Source organism: Magnolia sinica, chromosome 9 (assembly GCF_029962835.1).
Source record: "Magnolia sinica isolate HGM2019 chromosome 9, MsV1, whole genome shotgun sequence".
NCBI lineage: Eukaryota > Viridiplantae > Streptophyta > Magnoliopsida > Magnoliales > Magnoliaceae > Magnolia > Magnolia sinica.
Genome location: NC_080581.1, coordinates 89,938,089 through 89,956,739, shown reverse-complemented (window position 1 = coordinate 89,956,739; position 18,651 = coordinate 89,938,089). Strand labels below are relative to the sequence as shown.

General features: G+C 37.7%; 2 pseudogenes; both read right to left on the bottom strand.

Moving 5' to 3' along the window:
- Positions 1–3,062: 3,062 nt before the first annotated feature.
- Positions 3,063–4,297, bottom strand: LOC131255362 (aquaporin PIP1-2-like; annotated as a pseudogene).
- A 1,091-nt stretch (positions 4,298–5,388) lies between these two features.
- LOC131255361 (aquaporin PIP1-2-like) lies at positions 5,389–17,003 on the bottom strand (annotated as a pseudogene).
- Between the last annotated feature and the right edge of the window lie 1,648 nt (positions 17,004–18,651).

Below are 18,651 nucleotides of genomic sequence, written 5' to 3'. Positions count from 1 at the left end.
TTATTTTCTTTGCTCTTTTTTTTTAAAAAAAAATAATCAAAAATTAGAATCAAATTAATTAATATTATTTTAAAGCAATTAATTTAAATCAAATACTTTAATGCAAATTTAAAGTCTAATTCTTAACACCTAATTTTAGAAATAAAAGTTAGATTAAAACCTAATTCTATAAGTTAATCAGATTCAGTAAATGCTAAAATTTAGAAAAGTAGATATTAGGTATAAAGGAATTTGACAATATTAATTTAAAGTCATTATGTTAAAAAAGATTTTAAAATACATAAAATCAGAAAGTTCAAAAATAGAGGAGAATCACCCACTTGATTTTTGGACCATCGATTTCTGGACTAGACCATACGCCCACAACCTACTTAGTGTCGTATGCTAGACCTGACCCACGCTTACGTTCTCAACGAGTTTCTCCCGCTGATGCAACATATAGCATTAATTTGCTGTCTACACTCGCTGGATGCGTGAGAAGTTGAGTTTCGAGACACCAGTCTGTTTTACCATGATTGCTTCCAATCAAGGTTTTCTATTGTTCATGTTGTTGGGCTGATATGGTAGGTAAGATGAATCATTGTTTCACAATCGAAAATATCAATAATATAAATTTTTATTTCTAATTAATAATTCTAGCTATCATTTTGTTAAAACTTTAATAATTCAAATACTTAAATAAAAATTATTTTTACTATTATTTAATTTAAGAATTACTATGAAATAATGTACAAGAAATTTTATTTAAATTCTAACTTTAATTAAATTAATTTTTTTACACTTAAATAATGTTAAATATTAGCATAAAAATATTTATTATTTTTATTCACTAAATTCTAAAATTAAAATTTTCATTTTATTTATCACATAAACTTAACAAATATATACATATATATATATATATATATATATATATATATATATATATATATATATTGAAATAACTTGATTATTTTATAACAAATTTTAATTTCTCTTTGATAATTCATTGAGAATGTATATTTAGGTTTAATCGATAAATTATTTAAATAAAAATTTTGAATTATAAGGAAAAGATTTTTTTTTTTCAAGTTAAAAATCTAATATTATACTTTATTAAAATTTTAATATAACAAAGTTTTAAATATACATTAATCACTAGAATTCCAAATTATAGAAATCTAATCAATTTAGTTTCAATTCCAAAATTTTGAAAAAATTTCTTAAACTTAAGTTTATTTAAATTAATTAACTCTTTAAAATTTTATAATTAAAATTTGGATTTTAATCTTTACAGAAACAAAAATATTACACTGATTTTTATAATATAACATTAATAATATAATAAAATTATTATTTAATAATTTAAGTTAATATATCTTAAAAAATTTTAATCTAATTGTTTTAAATCTGAATTCAGAATTTTATTATTATTTATTTTTATATCTAAATTTAATCAGTTAAAGGAAGTTATTAATTTGAACTTTAAATACTATTTTTTTATTTAATTTTAAATTAAAATATTTTTTTATAATTAATTCTAAATATATATATAATTCGAATTAATTACACGATTAAATTTAATAACTAGCATACTCATTAATTAAAAATATTTTAAAAGTAATTCAAATTTACTAATTTAAATAAATTCATAAATTAATTTGAATTTAATCTATTCTTAATAATTTACTTACAGATTAATTAATTTTTTAAAATTTAGGAATAATTTATATTTAATTTTTAATCTTAACAAAAAAATAAGAATTAATAAATTAAAAAATAAACTTAGATAAATTATATATTTTATTCTGTATTTTTTTTCTCTCTTTTGAAAAGGACAGAAATAAAGCAATTAATATTTACTTTAATCAAACAAACTTAAATTAGATATTCTAACTTAGAATTAAAGTCTAAATTTAGTGAATTTAATTTAATATACCTAAAACTAAATTTCAGATTTGATGTTAGAATAAAATTGAATTTTATGAATTAATAAAATTAAATTAATATTAAATTCAACAATATAAACATCATGTATAAATGAATTTAATAATTCTATTTATAAGAAATTTATTTCAAATTTTAATTCACAGAAATATATAAAAATAGAAAATTCATAAATGAGTAGGATTACCCACATAATAATCAACTAAAAATAATATTCCTATTAAAATTTTGTAATAAATAATCATCATAATTAACTGAAAATGATAAACTTCAAGATAAGATTACCTACCTCAAAAATCTAATGATCCCACCTTGCTCCACTCTCTCTCTCTCTCTCTCTCTCTCTCTCTCTCTCTCTCTATCTACAGAGTTTTCTCTCTCCCACTCTCTCCTTTCGATATGATTGAATCTTTGTTTATATCTTTCCTTCCTTTTTAATGGATGTGAGAAATGAGGCGGAAGAGTGGGGAGTGTAGGCAATTTCGTTTCGTAGGAGGGTTCGGTGCCCATTACCATACGAAAAGGAAGGAAGAATGGAGAAGGTGGGTTAGGCAGCGGTGGAAGATAAATTTTTTATTTTTATTTTATTATTATTTTAAAAAAAAAGATATGGTGAGTCCCACTAACGATGATATAAATCTACTCCGTCTATCATCTCGGCCTGGCCATGAGAGGATATAAGGTAAAAAATGAGATTGATCCAAAACTCAAGTGAGCCACACACAAGCGGACGGTAGGGTTGGTTCCCACAAAAACTGGGTTGTTCTCAATTTTTATTTTATTTTTTAACAACAATCTAGTGGTTAAGATCAGTTTAATCTCAGTGCACAGTCAATAGTTGATGTTGGCTAAATTTGGATTAGTTAATAATTAAACACGTGGTCTTAAGTATATGAGTTGAGAGAGTGCATTATAAATAAACTTATATATATTCTACCAAAATCATGTAATCATTAATGACATTAATTAATAGTTCGCACTAAACAAAACGATCACACATATCAACGGTCACAATTTGCATGAGCCGATAGATGCATGCGTGCATGGATGCGTGGATGTATGCATGGATTTATGTGTGTATACTCCAATGAAGACAATTGTACATACATGTATGTGTACGCACGTGTACCAAAATCTTAGGTCATTACACACACAGGATTGCACAAGGAAAATGACAAAGAAAGAAAACTGGAGAAGAAAGAGTGATGTTGTAGAGAATCTAAGCCCTGGCCTTGAATGGGATTGACCTTAACACAATTTGATGGTATAATGCTGCAAGAGCTGCCCCAATGAATGGGCCTACCTAGAATATCCAATAGTCATCCCACGCATGGTTCTTTTTGTAGATGATGGCAGCTCCTTTTTGTAGATGATGGCAGCTCAAAGGCTGTGTTGATGCTGCTTCCAATGATGGGAGGGTGTCCAGTGCAATAACAACACAACTAACTCAATTGGGAGAGGTGCAAGGATATGCACATGAGAATCTCTGGCATTTCTCTTTGCATCAGTTGCAGAGAAGACTGTGTAGACAAGAACAAAGGTGCCCACAATCTCAACACACAAACCATCTCCCCCAGTGTAGCCATGCTTCGCAACATTGGCTCCCCCACCCAACATCTGGTAAGGGCCCTTTTAGAATCCTTTCACCGCACCAGCCCCACAGATTGCCCCCAACCACTGCATCACTACGTAGAAAACAACCCTTATTAGGGAGATCTTCCTGGCCACCATAGGGTTGCTGCTGTTTTGTTGGCACTCGCCGGAATGGTTGTTCCGGTCAAGAAATTTCAGGTGAGTGCTTCCACGTTCCATTAAGAAAGAAAGGAAAATAAAATGAAAAGGAAAAAGAATGAGAAAAGAAAGCAGCAGCACAAACATCACAACTGTGTTTATGTGTCCACCTGAAATCCCAGTCATACAATAGACCAAGGCAAAGATCATGCCACCAAATGCCCATGCAATCCCCTGAATACCCACACTGGAAAACATGGTAGGTGTCCTTTTGACACCAATGACAGTGAGGATGGTGATGTAGAGGAATAGGAATGTAGACATGAACTCTGCAATGGCTCTGTGCTGCTGTCCCTATGGGCCACCTCTCTAAAAACCTGTTTGCTCCCAGCTTCACATGACTATAGCTATCCCTTTGATGGCTCTGTGAATTGACAATATGAAACTGTTGAAGCATTAAAATGTGTTAAAAAAATGAATTACTGCTTAACAAACTATGCTTTTCTTGAGGTTACCTTAATAAATTTTGTTGCAAGAATTTCCATTTTAAAAGTGAAACATTTAACCAGGCAAGTCGACTCGGTCGAGATGAATGGAACTCGCAAGATCAACAGTTGCGATCAGTTGATCATACCTTCATGTTGGCTCTCTTGGGAGGCACATGCTGATGATCCAAAGCATGCATAAAGAATTCTTCCCCAGGCCAGATCCAATACGAAGTAGGTTTTGTCTAAACTTTAGAAGGGCAATCTTCATGGTGGGGCCTATTGTCTCAGTGGATTTCATACATAAGTGTCATGGTTGAATTGATTTCTCTGTGGATAGCTGAAGGCTTGGTACAGAGAAGAGGAGAAGAAGAAATGGAAGATGTTGAAAAGGATTACCTAGAGGAGCTGGTTGATAGAAGCATGATTCAGGTGGCAGAAAGGAAAAGCATGATTTCCGCACATGTAGATCTTTACACCTCTGTTCATTCTTGCGCTTCACCCAAGAGCATGAAATGCTTGGGAAAAAGCAGTTTGGAATTCATTCTGGAGGTTTCAAATTTCATAGGGTGATGGATATCTGAAACACACAGCTCTATGGTCTACTAGATGAAATTGGGTCTCTTATCCACCTTAGGTACCTATGTCTTGAGTATAGACTAGTGATATACACTCTGCTTATATTAACAGGCTGCAGAATGATATGGGAAGATGGAACAAATAAGGCATCTTTGACTATACAGGATCAAGCACCACTGTGCAGAATCAGAAAGCACATGCCACATCATCACTTAAACAATGTCCAGACTCTACCAGTTGTTGAGGGTGGAAGCTGGATGGAAGATGGGTTGGAGAAACTAACCAATTTGTGAGAATTGGGAAGAAGTGGGGATCACAAAAAGGCATTATCCTGCTCCACTGGTAAATTGGTCTGACTCAGATAATCGCAACTGCTGTGTGAATTCCCAATTCCAGTTGGTGAATGCCCAATTCCAGTTGTCTTTTTCAAATCATCAGCATATAACATAATATGGATTTGTTTACACACATAGAGAAACCACTATACCTGTATGATTTCCACCATACCTCATCGAGCTATGCTTGATAGGTTCTAAGTTAGAGCAAAACCTGATGGGAATGGTTGAGAGGCTGTCAAACCCTTCAGATTCTGAAATTAAGAAAGGAAATGGTTTGCACAGTTGAAGGATTTCCTCTGCTCGAAGTTTTACATATTGGATTTCTTGAATTAGAGTGGGGAGTGGAGGAAGGAGAAATGCCGAAACATAGATGTTAAGAGATTGGCGATTGCTCTTAATCGAATATGCTTCCTGATCTGCTGCAACATGTCATGACCCTCCAAGAACTGCAGTTGGCAATATGCCTGAAGAATTCAAAACAAGGGTACAAATGGATGAAGGAATGGACTGGTTTAAGATCTGACATGCACCCTCACGCATCAATAAAGGATAGGAAGGATGGTTTTCTTTATATTAACCAAGTGATTCGTGCATATCTCACCCTTCAATTCTTCTTCAATTTCATCTCCAGCTGAAATATGTTATGATATGCATGCATGCATATGATATGTCGGCCCACTAAAATCCTTCCATCAGCTAGAGGACCCCTCGTCTTAGGTCTTTTGGATCTAAACTCTTTTGGATCTAAACGTGCAGTTTGGTAGCACATGGGAGCACAAATGAATTGATCCTTGGTCTCTAATTGGTGGAAAGGATAGGACCCACTATTCACACGCATCGTCTCCTTTCTTTTCAATGAATGGGTGTTTTTATCACTCAAAAGATGCAAATAATTACAAACTCATGGAAGCTAAATGAAGAACTATACATAGGCATGGCACAAGGAAAAACTGAGAACCTAGCAACAGCATTGTACAAAAATTTCACACTATCCCAACTTTATCTTATAATCCCTTCCTTGCGTCACTGCCCTTCGCTTTCCCATAAGATCACTTCCCAGCTCACCTAAAACTGATTCCACTGGATTCCCACTGCCCGATTATCAAATGAGGTCTATTCCACCATCAGGTTGAAAATTCTGTGCAATATCCCAGAGGAGAACTCTTTCCTTTGAAAATACAAGCATTTCTCTCTTTCCACTATCTTCCACTTCGATCCTATCCACCCTGCAGAAAGCTCCAACACTGTCATCTGAGTGACCCAATTCACTCCAAAATTTCTGAAAATTGCTGTCCACACTTGATATGCATAGTTACAATGAATCAGTAACCATGAGCAATTCTCCTCTGCTTCACTGCACATTGGACATCTATTGGGCATCTTATATATGGATAGAATGTTATCTGTATGCTTCCAAACAAAAAAACACTTTCAATGTAACTCTTCCCTAAACCACTAAAGCCCATTCCACCCCTGACAAAGTGCTACTCCCACATGCCATCTGCTTAGGGGGACAATATGGGCCCGTTGGGTGTTTTATGTGACTTCTTTTCATGGTATATTAGATTATATGTTTTCATGGATTACCAAATATTAGATATTGATGTTTACTTCGTTTGCTTTTCGCGGAAGTCAGGTTGATATTCCCCTTATTACATAATATTTTCTTCAATCAATCAATAAAATTCAGTATTTTACTATGATCTGATTGTTTTGCATCAAAGAGGCAAGGAAACAAATGACAAAGGAACCCATTTTACTCCAATGAGTAAGAGAAAGAGGCCAACTTTAGTAGACTCAATTCCAAGGCACATTAGCATGGTGTATTCCTGTTTGAATTGGAGCTTGAAACCAACCTTCTCCTCAGTATCTTTTCTGAGATTCAGTAATAGTAATCGATTCAATCAATTTATGGAGTTCTCAATGTCATTCTCCACCACCCATAGTATGCCTGGTGCATTTACACATCAGAGGTCTTCTCAACAGTTTAGACCATCAAATTGGTTTGTCTCACTTCACATGGGACAGCACTCATGCTTACATAGATGAACTTTTCCATCCCATCTGTGCCACATATAAAAACAAACCTCTGAAACAAAGGTCTAATAGTCCACTGAGCTGCATTAGCTATCATGTCTCCAATGAATTGTTTTGGTCATATGAATATAACTTCTTTTTATTTCAGCAAACTAGACAGCACAACCTTCTTAGTTTACACACATAATCATCATCAATATCAACTCAACATTTCATATTCATAAACAGGATTGCCCTTATCACAATCTAATGGTACACTGCTGCAAGTGCTGCTCCAATGAATGGGCCCACCAAGAATATCCAAGGGCCATCCCGCGCATGATGATGGCAGCTCCAAGGTTCCTGGCTGGGTCGATACCAGTTCCAGTGATGGGGATGGTGGTCAAGTGCACTAGGAACACTAAAACCCAATTGGAAGAGTTACAAGGATAGTCACATCAGGATATCTGGCATTTGCTTTGGCATCAATGGCAGAGAAGACTGTACGGAAGCACAAAGGTGCCCACAATCTCAGCACCCAAACCTCCATTGTTGTATCCATGTCTCACAACATTGGCTCCGACACCCCCAATAATAATAATAATCAAAAATAAAAAAAATCAAAATCAAATAAAGATAACAAAAAATGGCCCTTTTGGAACATTTTGACCACACCAGCCCCACAAATTGGCCCCAAGCATCAACATGTAGAAACAGCCCTTGCCAGGGACAGTTTCCTAGCCAGCAACAGCCCATAGGTCAAAGCTGGGTTTTGGTGTTCACCTGAAATCCCAGACGTGCAATAGACCAAGGCAAAGATCAGGCCACCAAAGGCCCATGCAATCCCCTGAATAAACCCACACCGGCACACATGGTAGGTGTCCTTTTGACACCCATGGCAGTAAGGATGGTGATGCAGAGGAATAGGAAGGTAGCCATGAAAGCTGCAATCCCAGCCATCCAAAATGACCATGAATTGAACTCACCAGGCTCGAACAAGGGCGCTAGTGGTGGCTCCTTGTAGACCTTGTCTTGGTTCTGTGCTGCTGTCCCTATAGTTTGCCTCCGTGATAACTTATTTGCTCCCAACTTCTCATGACTATAGCTATTTCCTTTGATGGCTCTGTAAATTGACAATATAAATAGATATGCTAATTTTGGAAGGTTAAAATTCTCTAATTGAGATGAATTTTTCAAGGTGGCCTATAAATATGAGGCGATCCTAACAGACAGTCAATACCAATGATTTGACTCTCTGCTTCTGAAAGCACTGTGGCACATAAAGGCCATGTCTGAATCCCAATGATTCCATTCCTAACAATGGAATAAGGAAAACAGTTTTCCTTTGACATTTACAATTTGTCTTGTTTAGATAATAAAGAAAAAGATGGATTACACAAGGGTAAATATACTTATATGACTTATATCATGTTTTTTCAGTGTATAACGATATATATTCAATTTGCGAAATCTTGCCAAGCAGAAAATGCTTGCATGTGATGACCGGATCGGTATCTTGAAGTCAGTGGTGGCAGTTTGAATTTGCTTCTTTTGTGGTTTGATCATCTTCTCTATTGTTATGTGCAGAGAGAATGTGGGGAACTTTGAATTTAGTGTTTGAACAGTGATTTATATTTTGTTGGAATGAAAATTGTTATTTTCAAAGAATGAAATGTTAGATATCAGATAAAAAATATCGTGTACAACGTGAACAACTAGCTGCCTATCTTGGGATGCACAGCTGCATTATCGCATACACCCTGCAGTTGATCGTGTTGGTTCATTGCAGCATTGTCACAAACACCTTGCATCTTATCTTGCTGATCAGACCGTGCTACATCTACTGGCCCCTCCTTGTCTTGGTTAATACCTCCCTTTCGTTTCAAGATGGAAAAGTCTTGTCTGACTAGTGCAAGCAGTGGATTATATGACCATTCCCTATCTAAACGACACGTGTCGGAAGATCGCATCATACGAACGAACGGACGCTACGTGAACGGAAGAGTTCATGTAGATGGGATCCAACTCGTTCATCAGCTGGCGATTATATGACCATTCCCTATCTAAATTCGGTGTGGTCTACAAGTAGACTGTCTACTTGAGGTTATGAAACAGCAATGAGAGACAATTTCAAACACACTCGGAAAGCGTTCATTAATTCCATCATGCATGCTCCCTCATGGAATATCTAGAATGGAAACGCCGATCATTAAAACTGTCTAGAATTTATACAGGCGGCCATGCTTTTTAAATATATTCTGTCCCATTCTCAAGATGCATCCATTAAGGGGGATTAATGGACACCGCACCGTGATGTATGTGTTATATCTATGTTGTCCCTTTTTTTTTTCTTTTCTTTTTTTTCTTTTTTCTTTTCTTTTTTAAAACACATATTAAAATATAAAGCCAAAAGAAAAGGAAATAAATAAGGGAGACGTAAACCGCAAGTGGACAACACAATAAAAAACAGTAGAGATTAAATGCCTACTATTGAAAACTTCTCAGTGGCTATAGAAGTTTTGGATCAAGATGATATTTGTATTTTCCCTTCATCCATGTCTGTGTGTCCTTATGAACAAGTTGGATCTCAAATAAGCATCATAGTGGGCCCTATGTAAGTTTCAACGCGTGCCGTTTACTTTAGCTTTGGATTTACTTCCTTTTTTGTTCATATCTTAAATGAAATGGCAAAATAAAGCTATTTGGGTCCAGTTTAATCATAGCTTGGGGTTTTACAAATTTGAAGTTCTTGTTATAGTTTTCTTGTCACTAATGTTTGTTTGAAATACTTCCATTTATGAATGTGAAACCAATTCTCTCCGTGGCCATACGGTGAAATTTTTTTCTATCAGATTGATGGAAAGGCTAAAACAGCGTTGATGTAAACGAGTAGCGAAGCCAAAACATTCTAGCAAACAACACAAAAAATTAGGTCAACACTGTTTCGATGCCTCAAATAAGCCCTGTTCTGGCCAAAATGTTTTATGACAGGTCGGACTTGCTCCTATAAGGCTTGACATGAGTTTTGAGCCAAATTCGAGCTAGTTATGGCTACAGAACCCTTGTTAACCTCGCTTGACCCCAACTGAGTTGGAATCCGGGCTATTAAGTTTTGGTGTGTCAATAGAGCTCTGTTCGAGCTGATATATGGCTGACATGTCTAATGTGGTCCATCAATTTCGAGCCAAATCTAACCCATTGATGGCCATTGAACTCTACATGACCCCGCTTGACCCTACTCGAGCCTTAATCGTCTACTCTGTTTCGGCTCCTCAAACGATCTCTGTTTAGGCCAAAATTTTGCTGATACGCTGGAATTGGTCTTAGAAGGCTCCCCTCAAGTTTCAAGAAGAGTTCCAGCCAATTGAGACCATAAATCCTAGTTGACCCCACCAGAGCCTAAATTGGGTCTACTAAGTTTTAACGCCTTGTCGGTGCGTCCAATGTGGTCTTATGAGGCTTGATACCAGTTTCGAGCCGAATCTGACCCAATTAAGGCCACTTAACCCTATATGACCCCACTCGACCCCTCCCAAGCTGAAATCGAATCTACTACATTTCCGTGACTCTAACTAGACTTGTTACGACTGAAATTTTGCTTACACGTTGAACATGATATTAGGAGGCTTGACAATAGTTTCGAGCAAAATCTGAGATAGTTAAGGCCACCGAACCCTAGATGACCCGCGTGACCCCACTTGAGCAAGAATCAGGTCTACTAAGTTTTGGAGCCTTGCAAGATACATTTATTAGGTGACTATAGCATAGGAAACAATGATGATTGACCGTTAATGAGTCAAAAAAGTTCCTGATAAAGTTGATATTTGTTTAGTAACTTCATCAAGGGATATGTAACATTGGCAATGGATTTGATGGCACATAAACCGTAAGTAAACATTTACATGAGTCATTAGAAGTTTAAATGATACAACACTCAATCTCCACTGATTTCTAGCATGAGGTATGTGTTATATCCAAACTGTCCATCCATTGGGCGAGCTCATCTTAAGGCTTGAGACGAAAAATAAGACAGATCTAACTATCAATGGACCACACTGCAAAAAGCAGTGGGGGAGTGAACATCTACCATTGAAACCCTTTTTGGGGTCACAAAAGTTTTGGATCAATATGAAATTTGTTTTTCCTCATAATTCAGGTCATTGTGACCTTATGAACAGATTGGATGGAAAATAAGCATTATGGTGGGCCCTACGAATTGTTTAACAGTGAAAATACGTTGCTATTTGTGGTGTGGTCTGGATGATCTTTGAATATGATTCATTTTTTTGGATAATACTCTAAAATGATCTCTAAAATTAGATGAACAGTGTAGATATAATAAATACATCACTGTAGGGCCCATGTAACTTTGATCTCCTTTGAACCGTTCGTATAACTCGGAGCTCGAGGAGCATCATTGCTCGTCTTCGGACGACGTACTTACAACAGCTATACAACAGTGGACGCAGATTGCGTCCAACCCCCACCCGGACGGTAATCTGTCTGGGCAGGGCTATGTGGGGCCCACCATGATGTAAGTGTTTTGTCCACGCCGTTAGCATCTTTTTTCATATCATTTTAAGATATGATCCTAAAAATGAAGGAGGATCTGTAAAATGAAGTAGGTCCACAGATCCACTGGACCACACCAGATGACGCTGCAGTGATAATGACACCCACTGTTGAAACCTTTCTAAGGGCCACCGTGATGTTTTTTTACCATCCAACCTATTCATAAGGTCACGTAGATGTGGATGAAGTGAAAACACAAATATCAGCTTCATCGGAAACTTCTGCAGTTCCCATAGTAGTTTTTATTGGTAGACGTTCAATCTCTACTTTGTGGTCCATTTAAGCATTGGACCTGCCTCATTTTTTGGCTAGTACCTTAAAATGATACGAGAAAAGCATAAACGGCGTGGACAAAAAACTTACATCACGGTGGGCCCACAGAGCCCTGCTTGGAGGGATTACTGTCCGCGGTGGGGTAGGACGCAATCCGTGTTCCTATATAGCTGGTGTGTGGTACACGAGCCAATCCGCTTCCCTGGTTTAGTACGCGGATTTCCTGCAAAAGCCTTCGGCAATAAGTTCCTGCACAAGGATCCTTCGTGTGGGACACTACAATGTTTTTGAGAAAGCCACTCCGTCCATCCGTTTTCCAAGTTCATTTTAGGACATGCAACCAAAAATAAAGTTTATCCAAAATTAAACTGAGCCACACAAGAGGAAACAGTGGAGATTTAGTGACCACCGTTTCAGTGAAAATGACCTCATAAACGGTTTGGATGGAATATAAACATCAAGGTGGAGCTTAGGAAGATTTCAACGGTTTTAGTTACGTTCCGCACTGTTTCTCATACGGCCCACTTGAGTTTTGGATCCTCTTAATTTTTGGTCACATATCTTAAAATGAGCTTGAAAAATAGATGGACATATCGTAAAATGAGCTTGAAAAACAGATGAACGGGTTGGTTTTATCACAAACATTACAGTGGGCCCCACCCAGAATCCTTGCCCAGGAACCACATGCTAAAGGGGAAATCCGCCTCCATTGGTTTAAGATCCAGCATATACCCTCTGCTAAGGGTGTTAGTGGGCTGGGTTGGCCATGGGCCTCCGTACCTAGCCTGCCTGGGGCAGGGCTTAGGTGGAAGTATCAGGCTGTGAAGGTCGGTCTCAAGCTTAAATTTTAAGACTGTTGGGCATGAACTAAGATGGCCAAAGGCCCATTAGCCTGCCCAGCCCGTTAAAGTTTAAAACATCCTTGGAAGTGCGGATTAGATGTAGAAGTGGCAACAACTTTGTTGGCCAGGCTATGACTATGAGGCCCACATTGATGTATGTGTTGTATATCCACACCATTCATCCGTTTTACCAGCTCATTTATGGCATGGTCCTAAAAGTGATGTAGATCTGAATCTCAGGTGGACCACAACAAAGGAAAATAGTGGTGATTGAATATCCATTGTTAAAAACTCCCTTGATTGGACTCCCACCATTAAAAACTTTTTAAAGCCTATTGTAACGTTTATTTTCCATCCAACCTAGTTATAAGGTCCCAAGATTTGGATGAACAAAATAAATATTAGCTTGATTCCAAACTTTTGTGCCCCTAAAAGTTTTTAATGGTGAGAATTCAATCCCTACTATATGGTCCACCTAAGATTTGGGTCTACCTCTTTTTTGGTACCATGCCCTATAATGATCTATAAAAATGGACAATGTTGATATACAACACATACATCAAAGTGGGCTTCACGGTCAGGGCCTCACCTACTAAGACTAAGCTGTTATCCCTCCCTCTACTTAATTCACGTCCTATTCCAATTAGGGCCGTCAATGGCCAGGCATGGGTTAGTCTCGGCCCAGATTTTAAATTGTTTTGGGCTGGGCCGTCATGCCGAGCTTATTAGAAATTCTGATTTTGTTGGGCTGGAGCCCGGCCCATTGATACTCTAATTTCAGTCGATTGGACTCAGAGCATGATGTTAATTATCCAAAAGAGAGAAGGGGTTAATGTCTTTGGTGGGGCCCACTATGGTGTTTATGTAAAATCCAACAAGCCAGCAGGTGTGTCATCGCATGTTAGGCCGGGGACTAAAATTCAGGTCCATCTATATTTTAAGTGGACCACGCGATTGGAAATACTATACATGGCAATGCTTACCCTCCAAACTGTTTCCCTTAAAATGACCCACCTGAATAACAGCTGGGGTGGATGTTGGGGCTAGGGTTCTAAGTTTTGATGTGATATCTAATGGTTAGAGTGGATCTTTTATAATAATCGCAGTGGGTCCTATAAATATCAAGGGTAGACATCTTTCTCCCAACGGTTTTCCTTGATGTGGCTCACATGAATCACGTTTAAAACTAGTTTTTTGGTTGTTATCCATAAATAGGATTACACATCTAATGGTCCGAGTAGATCTTACTTACACATCTAGTGGACCTCTAAAATAAAGGGTGGACCTTTCCAAGAGAATTGTTTCACTTTTACATCTTAGGTATCGAGGAAGAGTAATTTCACGGGTTGCGGTTTGGGTGGGCTCCATCTTTGTTTTGATGTAAAATCCACCCCATCGATCATGTTTTTCAGACCATGTTAGGTCCATAGCCCAAAAATTAGACATGCTTAGTTCATTCTAACCCATACCCTACCTTTATTAATTGGTGCCATTGACCCACTTCCTATAAGGCCTTGTTTGATTAGCTGTAAATGCATGTATGGTAATAAATAAGTAATGAGGACTTAATTTGGTATTTTTACATGTTGACGGGTATGAATTTTGAAAAGAATGCATGCATAGTTATAAATAAGTAATGATAACTTAAATTGATATTTTTAGCCGTTGACATATATGGATTTTTAAAAGAGGCTCGCATCACGTAAACTATAAGGCGGCACATAATGTTTATGTTTTGTTCACATCGTGCTTTTATTTTCTTATATTATTTTAATGCATGGGACTAAAAATAAGGTAGATCCAAAACTTCTGTAGCCCTGAAGTTCTCAATGGTAGGCATTCAATGCCGACTGTCTTCTATGGTGCTTTTTATTATAGGCGTTCAATCCCCACTTTTATATTTTGGAAAAATGCCTCAAACTTTTATTAAAATTATTATAGGCTTGTATAGAACATTTGGAGGGCCAAACAAAAGATAGGGCTGCAACAAAGAAAGAGTGCCAAAATGACCTCCACGAAAACACAAACTTTTCCCATCAACCAAAGAAACAAAAAGAGGCACTCTCCAGGACCAGCTATATATTTTGGGCAGCTCGGAGAAACAAAAAAGAGCTCCTATTGACTGCCTATCTTATAACTCTACATTCGATAGAAAAAGAATAGTTCTTGATATCTCTCTTCTGACCCAGCCTCAGCTTGTTGCATCCCCCGAACTGCTCGAGGGAGGTCGATCTGACTCGTCCTGAAACACAATAGAGGACTGAGACTCACTCGCTAACCTAGCCGGCGCATCCGCTACCCCAGTCACCTCACGAGGAGCGTAATAAATCTTGAGTTCAATTCCCCTCCCAAGCGAGCAGATGCAGTTCCAACCATACCATAAATTCCAATTTGGCGGCCTTTCCTGATTTAGGATATCCATTACAATCATTGAGTCACTCTCTAACAAGATTTTGGAATATCATCGTCAAATACAATTAGACAGTCCCTCTATCAATGCGCGTGCCTTAGCTTGAACATTCGTTCCCTTCCCTGGCCATAACTGATAGCATAAGCAAAATTGAATTCACCTGAGCTTCCTTTGCAAACACCCCCTCCCCCACAAAAACCTAAATTTCCACCCAATGAACAATCGGCATTTATATTAACCCAGCCAGCCCCAAGTCTTGAATGATCTATCACCGAGTAAATAGTTTATCTTTAATGGGTGAGAGCAGCGGGCTGTTCCAATGAAGCCACCTTCGAACTCAGAAAATGATCCTGTTGGCATCTACTTGGTGATTTTCATACTGGTCATATTTCCCTTCATTACACACCTCCCAGAAGATAAGGCATGGAATGAATCCATGCATGGAGTCAAAGCCGCACACCACCACTAGGGGGACATGGATTTCCTGCAAAAGACTTTCGCAGGAAGTTCCTGCGCAAGGATGCTTGGTGGGGCCCAACGAGATGTTTGTGTGAAATCCACCCCGTCCATTCATTTTGAGAGCTAATTTTAGGAGGTGCGACCAAAAAATATGTGTATCAAATACTCAAGTGAGCCACACGAGTGGAAATAGTGAGCATTCATTGAGCACCATTGAAGCATTCTTATGGCAATAAAAGCTATGCATTAGGCTATATTTTTAGTGTTTTCACTTCATCCCATTTGGAATGACCTTGTAAACGGTTCGGGTGGAGTCCGGGAAGGTTTCAACGGTGGGAATTTCTTTCCCCAATATTCCCTCTACCCACTTGAGTCGTGTATCCACCTCATTTTTGGTATCACGTCCTAAAACGAGTTCATAAAATGGATGAATGGAATTAATTTCTCAGAGATATTACAGTGGGCCCCACCCAGCATCCTCTAGGCAACTCACATTGCCGCTAATTGGCCTTCCATAAAAGAAATTTCAAAAGTTACATTGAAATTGATGAATGAGGTCAATCACCGTCTTTCTCAAGGATAACTACATTCAACGGAGCTTCTTTGAACTCATCACAAATACTTTTCAAATCCATGAACAAAAAGAAGCAAGAAAGTAAAAATAATATTCTAGAAAATTCATAAATTAATTGATGAATGATAAATGAGTTTACACCCCTTTAAATAGGGATACTAAGCCATGGAATAAGTTTCAGAATTAAACTACAACTAAAACTAAAACTTTTAGAAATTGCGACTTACTATAAATAGTAAACTTGCTATTTTTATAAACGGTCGTGATTCCTATTAGTGTGCATGGTTTTTGGCCAACGGATGAAGAGTTATAATCAAACTAAAACTTACCATAAATAGTAAAAATGAAATTAAAATAGGAATTCGACCATCAATCTAATGGTATTTCGCAAATTCGGCATGTGCAACCTCGCATAGCGGGGTTGGGTGGCTAAGGTAGCTCGTCCTACCCAAAAATCATATGGTACATCCAATAGCTTATTACGGTTTGCGAGATACATCCATTTTAAGTTCTGACGGTCCTGATCATCTTTATCTCCGATCGGGCCTTTTCTGATCCATCTTGGCCATGAAACTATTTGCGACCCGCTCTACATAAAAAATGAATCCATACCTTAGTTGCCAACTCTCCCAAGGCGAAGAGGTGATTTAAAGATTCAGTGTTTGGTTTGGATGCTAATGTACAGCAGGCATACTTTGAAACCAAGCTGATTCCATGCACTTGGATTCTCCCATCAACAAGAATTGCGCCATGCAACAATTTCCAAACAAAAATAGAGATCTTTGCCTTCAGTGGCATTTTTGCATGCCAAACCCATCTAGATCGGCTTCTCTAGGTGGCAAAAGACCTAATCCTTTAGGCCTCTAGAGTCCAAATGCATCTGTCCTCGTCCTGGGATGTGTGAAAACCTTTCCTCTGAATGTGAACAGGACTTCCTAAGGGAGCACACCATAGATGGGGGAGTTTTGGATGATCCCCTTAGGACCAAGAATATCACAGACTCTGAGCTGAATCAAACTGTCTAGAATCTGGTTATTGCTCCAATCTTTCAGAGGGTCAAGCCCGGTCCAGTCCACGTTCCAAATATCATAATCTCCCCCACCGACTAGCCACCGTGAAAAATAAGTTTCTACTATCCTTAAGCCACTTAATTCACCCCCATTGTGGGTACGATGTAGAGCTGGTGGCGGACACTCTAATGGCCAAGGTGGACTAAAGGTTTGATTGGAGGCAGACGTGATTAGGACCATCAGAACCTTAAAACATTCATATCTCGCAAACTGGAATGAGTTTTTCGACATATCATATATGATTTTGGGTAGGAGAAGCTACCTTAGCCAACCAACCCTGCTATGCTGGTTTCCCATGCCAGATTTGTGAGATTCCATCAGATCGACTGTCAAAAGTCCATTTTATTTTCATTTTTACTATAAATAGTAAGTTTTAATTCGATCATAACTTTTGATCCTTAGAAAAATTAGGAGAATGGTTAGGCCAAATTCAATACTTACTAATTTTGGGTGAAAACCAAAAAGACTAATAGGAATCATGACCGTATATAAACAGTAAGTTTACTATTTATAGTAAGTCATGATTTTGGGGAGTTTTGAGTTTGAAACTCCATCTTAGAATTGAGTTCACTATTTAAAGGATTGTAATTTCATTTTTTTTTTATCAGTCAATTTATTTCAAATTATTAAAAATTATTTCTATTTTCGTCTCTTGTGGACTTGAGGAATATTTATGAGTCCAGACTAGCTCTATGAATTTGGAGTAAGAAGGTGATCAACCTCATCACCTCCTTTCCTACATCTGCAGGGTAGAACGAATTTGTTCCAGCTCAACCGAAGTAGTTTCTTCCTTCCATCTTCTCATCTCCAGAAAAAAATTAGCATACTCCTTTTTCATGGTCGAGATGATCATTGCTGGGATGTCTGAAACCATCATAGAGTGGATCGAGATGCTGGTAACCACATGATTAATAAGCAACCATCTGCCTAGCTGAGAGAGGCACCACTCTTTCCACCCTGCAGTCCAATTTCTCATTCAGTCGACCAGGCCTACCTGCTGGTACTCCGAGGTAAATTAAATATGACGATGTCTTTAAAATATCAATTGTTCTTTCGATTGATCTTGCTCCAGCAGTGGACAATTTATCTGAAATATAGCAGTCACTTTTTTTTCAAATTAATTTTCAAGCCTGATACCTCCTCAAGAAGTCCTTGACTGCCTCTAGTGGTCTTGTATGGTTGGCAATAACTTCTTTGATCAGCCAAAGGAATCCCCTCTGCTTAATGCTTCTACCATAAGGATAAACAAGGTCGGCGAGATTGGATCATCTTGCCGTGTACTCCTCTTTGATTTGAAGTAATCACTTACCTTGTCATTTATACGCACCAAGAACAAGTTATTAGCCTAACCTTTGTCCAGCAGACTAACCGAGTCC